Here is an 11,812-nt window from a genome sequence, read left to right as displayed (position 1 = left end):
AAGAATTTTTGTTTTATATATTTGAGCACATATTAGTTCTGGAGGATTCATTTAATCTTATGGACCTCAGGTCAAGTGGTTAAGTTTACTGAATTTAAATCACATGCCTCTCACTAATGTGGGTTTGCTTGGTGTATAGAATTATTTGATGTGAAGAAGCCATAAAGCTGGCTTACAAAAGGTTGATGGATCTGTACAGATGCAAACTGCCATGAAGCACATGTTTAAAACAATGCTCTGAGGGGCACACAGGGGCTTCTTCCACTGTCAAAAGCTAGAATGTCGCTAGTATTGTGTATAATATACACACACAAAAAAGACTTTACTCTTGAATTGCCTTTCCTTAATTGAAATGAGGTTTTTCCATAACTTGATCGTCTGCATTGGTTAAGGTTTTTGTGTAGGTCCAGATTTTCTTAACAGCGATGCAACTTATAACCTAATACACTTGTCCTTATAAGGTGAGCTAGTAGGTAGGCCAATAACTGGTACTTTGACCTGCATTGTCCAAATTGTGGCCTTTTTTTGTACTTAGAAAATTGGTATTTCTTGGTTGAATTTTTTGTCAAGGTCCACTTTTCTTGAATACTATGATAACTATGGTTTAGATTTTTTTTTTTTTAACTTTTGTTTATTATCACAGGATGATTAAATAGCTTAATTAAACTTGCAGTCTGTCAGAACAAAGAACTATAAAATAGGAGTTAAACAAAAAGTTGGGTTATGTTGAGAACTGTATAGACTGTTATTGATCTTGTTTACCACAAGACACAATGAAATACATGTATATGCAAAGAACTAATACATATTTTTTTAATTCTTTGATACTGGTATAAGCTACCAGTGAATATTTATATGTTATATGTGTTTATGAGATGGCTACATTAATATGCAGATTTTTGTATTTATATACACATGTATTGAAAATGCTGACATATTGTAAATAGTATTTGCTTCAGTTTATGTCGTGTTTATGAAAGAATAAAAGGAAATGAACTATAGTATTTGGTTTTGTTTTATTGATTTGACATGCATTTTCCAAGTACATAATTGAGCTGCTCCACGAGAAACCAACATAGTGCGTTTGCGACCAGCATGGATCCAGATCAGCCTGCGCATCTATGCAGTCTGGTCAGGATCCATGCTGTTCGCCTTCAAACCCTGATGCAATTGAAGAAACCATTAGCGAACAGTGGATACTGACCAGACTGCATAGATGCGCAGGCTGATCTGGATCCATGCTGGTCGCAAACGCACTGTGTTGGTTTTCTCATGGCATTGCTCATATGTATAGTCAGTTCCTTAGATACACCACCTCAATAGCTTTGTTAAACCGTGTCTGTTTCCAGTGCAGGAGGTCATTGGCCATGTCATACCAAAGACTTGGAAAAATGGTACCAGCAGATCCCTTGCTCGGCGCTCAGCATTGATCTCTTCTCTCATCCATGAAGAATGACGTATCGAGAGTGATTAATATACATTTTAAGTTGTAGAACTTGTTTCGCAATCGACTTAAAGCAAACTAGTATAAACTAAACTTAGGCGTTGTTGGATACACAACGACGTAAAACAATACACAGGCATGAGGGGTTTCAAGGCTAGTTTAGGATATCCCTTCTTCGCTTGGCCACTAACTCGACGGGGCAAACCATCAAAAAGGTCGTGTTTGATCCCTAACTCAAAGAAATATTCTCTATGACATGTAACATTACATCTACAGTCTACTCCTTCGGTATGAAAGGTATCCATTAGAGCTACAATCTGGCACACAAAACTAAATGCTATTTAAATATCATACTGCTTAAAGCATTCTCAGATCATGTGGATGCAACGTTGTTTTAGAGGTGAATACTACGTAATGGCCATGTAAAAAAAAGGCATAGATGTATTTCTTCTTTTTTTCTTTCAGGTAGGATTTAAAATGATTTCTGTCCTTTATATACCGAATCAAATGACGGCGATTGATGGACCTGGCCCCAATGGTTAGTAGTATTTGTCTGCAATACTTTAATATTTCAGTCACGCTGGAGCACAAATGAGTTCGTTTCACATCACACGTGTTTGTTTAGCTAATGTTTGTGCCTTCTGTACAGTCTGACGGAGGAAGGAGATTTTTTTATCAATTTTGAACGGGTTGGACTTTCCGGCCGATTTTTCAGAAATAAGCCCTAATAATTCAATGAAAAAATGCATGCATTGTCCTAAGAATAAGTGTAACTTTGAATATGAATTGTTGCAATAATGAATTTTTCCCGGGTGCGCGGTATTTGATGGGATATTCTCAAAAGTGGACAATAATCTCCTTCCCCCTTCGGGCTGTACAGTTAGATAAATTACACTCAAATGTCAATTTTAGAAATTTTAAAACACGTGCTTAGTAAGAAACGGACCCGTATGTGTTATAGGTGTAGCCACCGTTTTCATTTGATTTTGTATAAAAAAAAGTAGAAAATCCTCACAGTCATACAAAACCGGAAATGTCTCATTTCGTCCATATTTATTTCTTCTTTCGCGCAAAATTCGCCAACCCCTGTATTAAGAGATTTTTTCCATTTTAAGAACTACCGTTTGAACGCTTTTTATTTTACACATACATCTCATTAAATGACCGTCCAGACCGAGTCCAAAAGGTAAAACTTTAACACGCCATGTACCGGGATAATCCTAACTCTGTTCAGCGACCCTAACTCAGTGCCAACATGGCTGACAGAAAGACAATGTATGTAGTTAATTTCCTCGTCTTTTTTCATGTTTTTATGTGAGTATGCAATGTTAGCTTAAAACTTTTGATAGTCATAATATCCTGTATTGATAACATGTTTTGTGTACTAAATATTTCAATCGAAATGTCACATTATGTGGCTGGAATTCATTAAAATGTACTCAAAAAAGTCTTCAAAATGAACATGTTTTATGTTTCTAACTGTTTTAAAGTACCAGAAATTGAAGTAAGACCTTACTTATTAAATGTATTAGTTCCATAAATATCTCTTTGACAATGTTTAACAGTATCAAAGTTTGAAATTGATTTTTATAGCTTAAAAATTGTATTGATTATGAGGTGGGTTTAAATTTGCGGATAATTCCTAACTGGTATAGGAAACAGTGCTGGATAAATACAAACTTAGAACGGATAAACACCTAACCAAACGAAAACGGCTGTTCGTCTGTGCTTTTTTTATGGACTTTTGATGCTCGAAGTTCTTTGATCTACCCACCCCTGCAGGGATGTGGGATTCCTATGTCGAACTTATCCGACTCGTGATTTATTTTTTTTGCTGGCGGACAAGTGCATTTTTCATTCTGCGTGTCCACGGACAAGCATACTTTTTCAGGTATAAAATGAGAAAACATAAAATATCATTTAGATTGTGTGTTGCTTCAAGTGTATGGAGGTGATAAAGATAATGGGTTCTTTGACTAGGTCTCGCGCACACTGTAACTCGGTGACTATGATAAAATATCAGAGAAGATTTAGATACAAGAAGATTTATTTAACGTCGGATAAGTATAAACATATAACACTAGCTTTAAAGCTATTTTCCGGCAAACACATGTAAATAAGCTCGACATAAGTAAATCAGCTGTAATAAAATGCAAATATGTTAAAGCACATCAAAGCAAATAAAGCATCTGGCTCTAAGTAGATAAGAAACAAATCACAAATTATCACATACATGTTACAGCGCATTAAAACAAAATAGCACATAGGTACTAGCAAGTAAAAGGAAAAAATAATTTACCACATACAGATTTAGCACATTTAAAGCAACATAAAAAAAGATTAGCTGACACTACACAAAAATAAGAAGAGTCACATTTTACAACATGCATTAAAAAAAAACATAAAAGAAGAAATCATATACATGCTAAAGGGAACATAAGAACTACTTAAAGTAGCTAAAGAAAAATATTTGCATCATCAGCATATAGCATTCTGTAACTAAAACTAAAAGCGGAAAACAAGGGTTACACACAGAGAACTAAAAGGACATTTAAAGACATCAGAAACGTAAACAACTGTAAAAAAGTATTATGACAAGTTTGTAAGTAGAATTCCAACTGTTGAGACAATAAGTCACTGTCAAAGGAAATATTTGAGCCAGTAGTCAGCCAAATTAAAATCAAAAGCACACAGAGATCGCAAAATGACTAAAACAAGTCGGAACGTTTTTAAGTCTTTCTCTGAATTCATCTGGCTTTGCACCATTGCGTGGGCAGTGTTTCAGGCATGACCTCAAAAGATCCCGAACACTGCTTACGCGATTTCAGACTTTTATAAACGTTAAAAGGCAAATATTTCAACAGCTTATTTTACCACAGTTACTGTGATATGCTTTTCTTTTCATTGTCCTAAATAAAGAACTCGATCTCCAGTCTATTGCGCTTTCATGAAGGTATGATATTACAAATCATAGCAAGTGAAAATTTGACTATGGACAAGTGGATTTTTAAGTTCCGTGGACAAGTGAAAAATGTAAGGATACCCACACCCCTGTCCGTCAGTCCATCCTCACCCCACCCCACCACACCACACCACACACAACACAACTTTTCTCCTATTTACGTCTGAAAAATATCATATTTAATATTATCATAAGAGAGGGGAGAGAGGGGGGGGGGGGGGGGAGAGGGGAGGTTGGGGACTACAGAACTTCGAACATCGGTGGTATTAAATAATTTCTTATATAATATAATAATTTGACTTTATACTGAGTAATTTTTGAGGTTTATCCAGATTTTTCCAACATTGCTATTTGTATAATTTAATTAGAAAAAATATTGACGTAGTGGGCACATTAACATCTTGTAAATTAATGACAATTAATTAATGAGATTTTTTTCCTTACATTTTTACTTGTCCACGGAACTTAACCGACAATACCGCTTATAAAGTAATGTTTACATATCACAACAATGTGCATGTCAACTCATTCGTTCTATAGAATACTAGTCAGTTGTGGTTTGTCGTCACGCAATTATCGTGTAAGTAGTTTTATCCTTCCTCATGTAAATGAGTTCGGTTTTTATAACTAAAGTTAGGTCTTTATCCTTTTTCTCGCTGTCAGTACATTGACAGTATTTGTCAACTGTAGTGGGTTAACAAATAGTGTAAACGGGGCCTAAAAGGGAGGTATGGGTGTGCTTTCGAGAGAAAACAGCGTCGGGGGGAGAAAGCTGGGGAGGTGGATGGTGGGTGTGAAGGGAGTGTTGTGGTGAGAAGGTGGGGTGGGGATTGGAGAGGTTGGGGGGGGGGGCTGGTGGGGGGTGTTGTCCGAGCCTGGGAGGGGGGGGAAGAAGGGGGGGGGGGGGGGGGGATTTAGACATGGAGGGGGGGGGGGGGGAGGTTGTGTGGAGGGTGGGAAAATGGTGGATGGGGGGGAGGGAGGGGTATGCAACAGGGGAGGGGTGCGGTATACTGGTAATTACGGAAAAACAAAGGTGGGGCTTTCACGGCCATGTTGGCATGAGTTAGGGTCGGCGACGAGAGTTGAAGAATTAACACGGGGTATCTAATTTTTTTAAGCAAAATATATTTTATTTTAAACGAATCGTGTACAAGATAACTCCATTTTCAAACAGTTTATTATTTTCACATTAATATTAAAAATTTAACAGTCGAGAAAAAACATAAACAAAAAAAAAACAAAACAATTTTGAGATTTTGGAGTTCCTACCGTTTTCACTTTTCCACTTCATTCTAGATTTGACCAAAATCTTTATAAGATACCATTTTAAAAATCACATTTTTGGGATTTATTACGTACAATGTTTGCTATAAGTCTAATGTACTTGCCGTGCTTTTAACTTAATTGCATAAAGTAGTTGTATCATCCTTTTAACGGATTTGGTTTTGAGCTCTAAGTTAGGTCTTTATCCTTTTTCTCGTGTCAGTACTTTGAACAGTATTTTTGTCAACATGTAGTGGGTAACAACATATGTAAACGGGCCTATAAAGCATATACTTTGCTTCAAAAAACAAAACACTCGAGGCATCAAAACATAGGAGTATTTTAAAGATTTTTTGTAAAAGTTTTTCATTTAAAAGTTTCCTTGTTCGTCGTTTTTTTCCACCTGAAAACACAAGGCGATATTTAACATATGCATTTTGAAATAATAACACTTTATCATGAGAGAAATATAACAACAGGACATCCTTTAACATCGTAATTAACAGAAAAAAAAGTTGTATCGGGTTTACATCCCCATGTTGGCACTGAGTTAGGTCGCTGAACAGATTAAAATCCCGGGTTTTTGGCGTGTTTGCAAAGTATTAGACTTTTAAACGAATCGTGACAAAACATCTCATTTTCGCCAGTCTTATTTTTCACAATATATAATTAACTTCTTAACAGTCGACAACAAACATAAAAAAAAAAACAAACAAAAAAAACATTTTTATAGTTTTGTGCGCATGGGGGTACCTCAGCTTTCAGCATTTTACTTCATTCTAGATTTACCAAAATCTTTTAAGATACCATTCTATGAATAGATCACTTTTTGGGGATTCTTAATACATGTACAATGTTTGCTATATGTCTAATGTACTTGCCAGAGCTTTTAACTTAATAGCATCAAAGCAAGTAGATACTCGGCTTTATTCGGCATCAAGCGTCTGGGAGTTAGCTACTTGTCTGTTATTTATTTGTTTGATTGTTCTCAAAACGTGCTCCTTAAAACAAGTTATTTACACCGTACAATTGAGCCGCGCCATGAGAAAACCAACATAGTGGCTTTGCGACCATCATGGATCCAGACCAGCCTGCGCATCCATGCTGTTCGCTTTCAAAACCTATTGGAATTAGAGAAACTGTTAGCGAACAGCATGGATCCTGACCAGACTGCGCGGATCTATGCTGGTCGCAAAGCCACTATGTTGGTTTTCCCATGGAGCGGCTCATTTCGTTCTGATGGTTCTCAGAAAAGTCTGGGGAGCTGCACTGCCATCTTAAAATCATTCAATGATGGTTGTAGAACAATTGTAGCCCGAAGACAAAATGAATGAGGTAACATGTAGATGTCACGAATTTCAGCAACTGACATCTATTTGAAACTAGTAGGCCTATTTCTGATTGAGGATGTATTCCTTCAAGGACTGTTAAGTCAGTTGCCTTAACGTTGGTTAAATAGAAATGCAGTGGCTTTTTTTTAAACTGTTCTATTTGTTTAATTCGTGGATTCCAAATTGGTGAACTATTCCCCAATTTTGGCCAACTTGTGTTTGATAAGCCTGTTCTTTGACTTTTGATGTCAGAACAATGTCTGAGATTCCTTTTCAAGAAGCCTATTCTAAATGTTTTGGCTGTGATACTGTCAGAAAGTAGTTTCGCGAGGTCAACCCAAATATGTATGGAGATATATAGCCTTGGAAGCCGTTAATCTTATGAAATCATACCTAACACCTTTGCATTTAATTTGTGCTAATAAGTGTTAATTATTGGCATTCTATCTATCTACCTTCCTACCTACCTACCTGCCTATCTATCTATCTATCTATCCTGCCTCACACATCTCACGAGTATTATGGGCAGGGTGCGTGAAAGTTACGAATGTTGTTAAAATGTTAAAAGGATAGAGTAAAAGGATAAAAACAATTGCAGTTTACTTAGTAACTGAGCTGGGCCACTGCCTGCTTGAAGGACTCAAGGTCAGGCAGGGCTGCAATATTCGGTGGTAACCCATTCCACAAGACTGTAGTGTGGGGAAAAAGGAATATTTCAAGTTATCTGAATTGACATGGACTTGACGGAGACTTAATGGATGCATGTGCCTTGTAAACCTGGTAGGGGCCCGTAAGTAATTGGGGAGGGAGATAGCTACCAGGTCATGGTATATCTTAAAGAACATGACGAGCTTAGAGTCTAGACGTCTGTTCTGCATGCGCCAATCAAAGCTATTTTGCATTTGTGTTAAGCTGGAGTAGCGGGAATAATCATTCTTGACCCATCTGATTGTGCGACGCTGGACCATTTCCAGCTTGTGAATGTTGACCTGTGTATGTGGTGACCATGCATGCACATGAGGCATATTCAAGCTGCGGTCTGACCAATGTTTTATATGCTAGAGTTTTGATGCTTACATGTTTTGTTTTGATGTTACGTTTGATGAAACCTCATGGGCGTAGGAGCGAGTTTAAATGGGGGGGGGGGGGGGGGGCACAAACCTTTTCGACCGGCGGGGTGGTGGTGGTGGGGCGTGGGGGAGTGTGTCAAGATATCCCCGGTGCATTATTCATGACAAAGCCTCAAAGCCTTGTACAGGGGCCAAATGGGCCATAGGCCCCCTCAAGCCTCTATGTTTTGGCAATCATTGAGATATTCTGATGATACACATACGACTAGGCACTGAACTGTCTTAATCAGTCATATTAGGCGTAAAAAAAATTGTTTGTTTCAGGTATCCCGACCTACCCTAAATTTCTGGCCCGCACGCCATGTACCCGGATAATCTTAACTCTGTTCAGCGACCCTAACTCAGTGTCAACATGGCGGATGTAAAGCCGATACAACTTTGTTTTCTGTGTAATTACGATGTATAAAGGAATGTTCCTGTTGTTATATCTCTCTCCATTGATCAAGTGTATATTTATTTCAAAATGCATCATGTTAAATATATCAGCCCTTGTGTTTTCAGGTGGAAAAACGACGAACAAGGCAACTTTTTCAATGAAAACTTTTACAAAAAATCTTTAAAAATACTTCTATGCTTTTGATGCCTCGAGTGTTTTGTTGTTTGAAAGCAAAGATATACTGCTTTATAGGCCCGTTTACACTATGTTGTTAACCCACTACATGTTGACACAATACATGTTCAAATGTACTGACAGCGAGAAAAAGGATAAAGACCTAACTTTGAGTTGATAAAAACCGAACTCAGTTTACATGAGGAATGGATAAAAACCTAACTTACACGAAATTGCGTGACGGACAAACACCTAACTGACTAGTATTCTATAGAAACGAATGAGTTGACATGCACATGTTGTGATTATTGTAAACATTACTTTATACAGCGGTATTGTCGGTTTAAGTTCCGTGGACAATGTGAAAAATGTAAGGATAAAAATCTTCATTATTAATTTGTCATTAATTTTACAAGATGTTATAGTATGCCCACTACAGTCAAATATTTTTTCATAATTTTAATATTATACAAATAGCAATGTTTGGAAAAATCTGGATAAACCCTCAAAAATTACTCAGTATAAAAGTCAAAATTATTATATTTATATAAGAAATTATTTAATACCACCGATGTTCGAAGTTCTGTAGTCCCCAACCCTCTCTCCCCCCGCCCCCCCCCCTCTCTCTCTCTCTCTTATAATTAATTATTAAATTGATATTTTTCAGACGGTAAATAGGGAAGAAAAGTGTGTGTGGGTGTGGTGGGTGTGGTGGGGGGGGGGAGTGATGGATGGACGGGACGGGACAGGGGTGGGTTATCCTTACATTTTTCACATTGTCCACGGAACTTAAAAATCCACTTGGGTCCATAGTCAAATTTCACTTGCTATGATTTGTAATATCATACCTTCATGAAAGCGCAAATAGACTGGAGATCGAGTTCTTTATTTAGGACAATGAAAAGAAAAGCATATCACAGTAACTGTGGTAAAAAATAAGCTGTTGAAATATTTGCCTTTTAACGTTTATAAAAGTCTGAAATCGCGTAAGCAGTGTTCGGGATCTTTTGAGGTCATGCCTGAAACACTGCCCACGCAATGGTGCAAAGCCAGATGAATTCAGAGAAAGACTCTTAAAACGTTCCGACTTGTTTTAGTCATTTTGCGATCTCTGTGTGCTTTTGATTTTAATTTGGCTGACTACTGGCTCAAATATTCCTTTGACAGTGACTTATTGTCTCAAAAAAGTTGGAATTCTACTTACAAACTTGTCATAATACTTTTTTACAGTTGTTTACGTTTACTGATGTCTTTAAATGTCATTTTAGTTCTCTGTGTGTAACCCTTGTTTTCCGCTTTTAGTTTTAGTTACAGAATGCTATATGCTGATGATGCAAATATTTTTCTTTAGCTACTTTTAAGTAGTTCTTATGTTCCCTTTAGCATGTATAGATTTTTCTTTTATTTTTTTTTAATGCATGTTGTTAAAATGTGACTCTTCTTATTTTTGTGTAGTGTCAGCTAATCTTTTTTTATGTTCTTTAAATGTGCTAAATCTGTATGTGGTAAATTATCTTTTCCTTTTACTTGCTAGTACCTATGTGCTATTTTGTTTTAATGCGCTGTAACATGTATGTGATAATTTGTGATTTGTTTCTTATCTACTTAATTAGAGCCAGATGCTTTATTTGCTTTGATGTGCTTTAACATATTTGCATTTTATTACAGCTGATTTACTTATGTCGAGCTTATTTACATGTGTTTGCCGGAAAATAGCTTTAAAGCTAGTGTTATATGTTTATACTTATCCGACGTTAAATAAATCTTCTTGTATCTAAATCTTCTCTGATATTTTTCATAGTCACCGAGTTACAGTGTGCGCGAGACCTAGTCAAAGAACCCATTATCTTTATACCTCCATACACTTGAAGCAACACACAATCTAAATGATATTTTATGTTTTCTCATTTTATACCCGAAAAAGTATGCTTGTCCGTGGACACGCAGAATGAAAAATGCACTTGTCCGCCAGCAAAAAAAATAAATCACGAGTCGGATAAGTTCGACATAGGAATCCCACATCCCTGCAGGGGTGGGTAGATCAAAGAACTTCGAGCATCAAAAGTCCATAAAAAAAGCACAGACGAACAGCCGTTTTCGTTTGGTTAAGTGTTTATCCGTTCTAAGTTTGTATTTATCCAGCACTGTTTCCTATACCAGTTAGGAATTATCCGCAAATTTAAACCCACCTCATAATCAATACAATTTTTAAGCTATAAAAATCAATTTCAAACTTTGATACTGTTAAACATTGTCAAAGAGATATTTATGGAACTAATACATTTAATAAGTAAGGTCTTACTTCAATTTCTGGTACTTTAAAACAGTTAGAAACATAAAACATGTTCATTTGAAGACTTTTTTGAGTACATTTTAATGAATTCCAGCCACATAATGTGACATTTCGATTGAAATATTTAGTACACAAAACATGTTATCAATACGGATATTAGACTATCAAAAGTTTTAAGCTAACATTGCATACTCACATAAAAACATGAAAAAAGACGAGGAAATTAACTACATACATTGTCTTTCTGTCAGCCATGTTGGCACTGAGTTAGGGTCGCTGAACAGAGTTAGGATTATCCGGGTACATGGCGTGGCCCGACCCTAAATGTTTTTATGGCCTTGGAGAACATTTTTGTCAACTTTTTGACAAAAAGTTGCAAAACTGCACTTTTTATGCTTTAAACATGGTCAGTGATGTTATAAATCAACTTACTGATGCTCTAGAGACATCATTAACCCCCTTATTTGTATTCATTTTTTGACACACAAAATAATTTCCGAAGTCTCCCTTAATAAAAAAAAATCCAAAAAAAAAAGTTTTTCCGACCTACCTACCCTAACTTTTTTGAGCATGTTACCGGAAACAAAGAATTTTTTTTTTTAGGCCTTATGTACATCTATTGTTCTAATTAAGTGTGCCATTTTTTTACATTCTTCTGTTGAAGCCCTGAACATGCAATCAATTAGCACTGCATTTGTCTAATTGTGATATAAAGTTGTGGAAATATCATTTCCCTTTAATGGACAATGAAAAACAAAAACAAAATACATAACGTTTGTAAACATGCGTAAACAGGCTTAATAGTTATACAGATTTTGCAGACGCTCAAACCGGAA

This window comes from Mercenaria mercenaria, chromosome 14 (assembly GCF_021730395.1).
Source record: "Mercenaria mercenaria strain notata chromosome 14, MADL_Memer_1, whole genome shotgun sequence".
NCBI classification, from domain to species: Eukaryota; Metazoa; Mollusca; class Bivalvia; order Venerida; family Veneridae; genus Mercenaria; species Mercenaria mercenaria.
The sequence above is the reverse complement of the archived record's forward strand: the minus strand, read 5'-3'. Positions refer to the sequence as shown.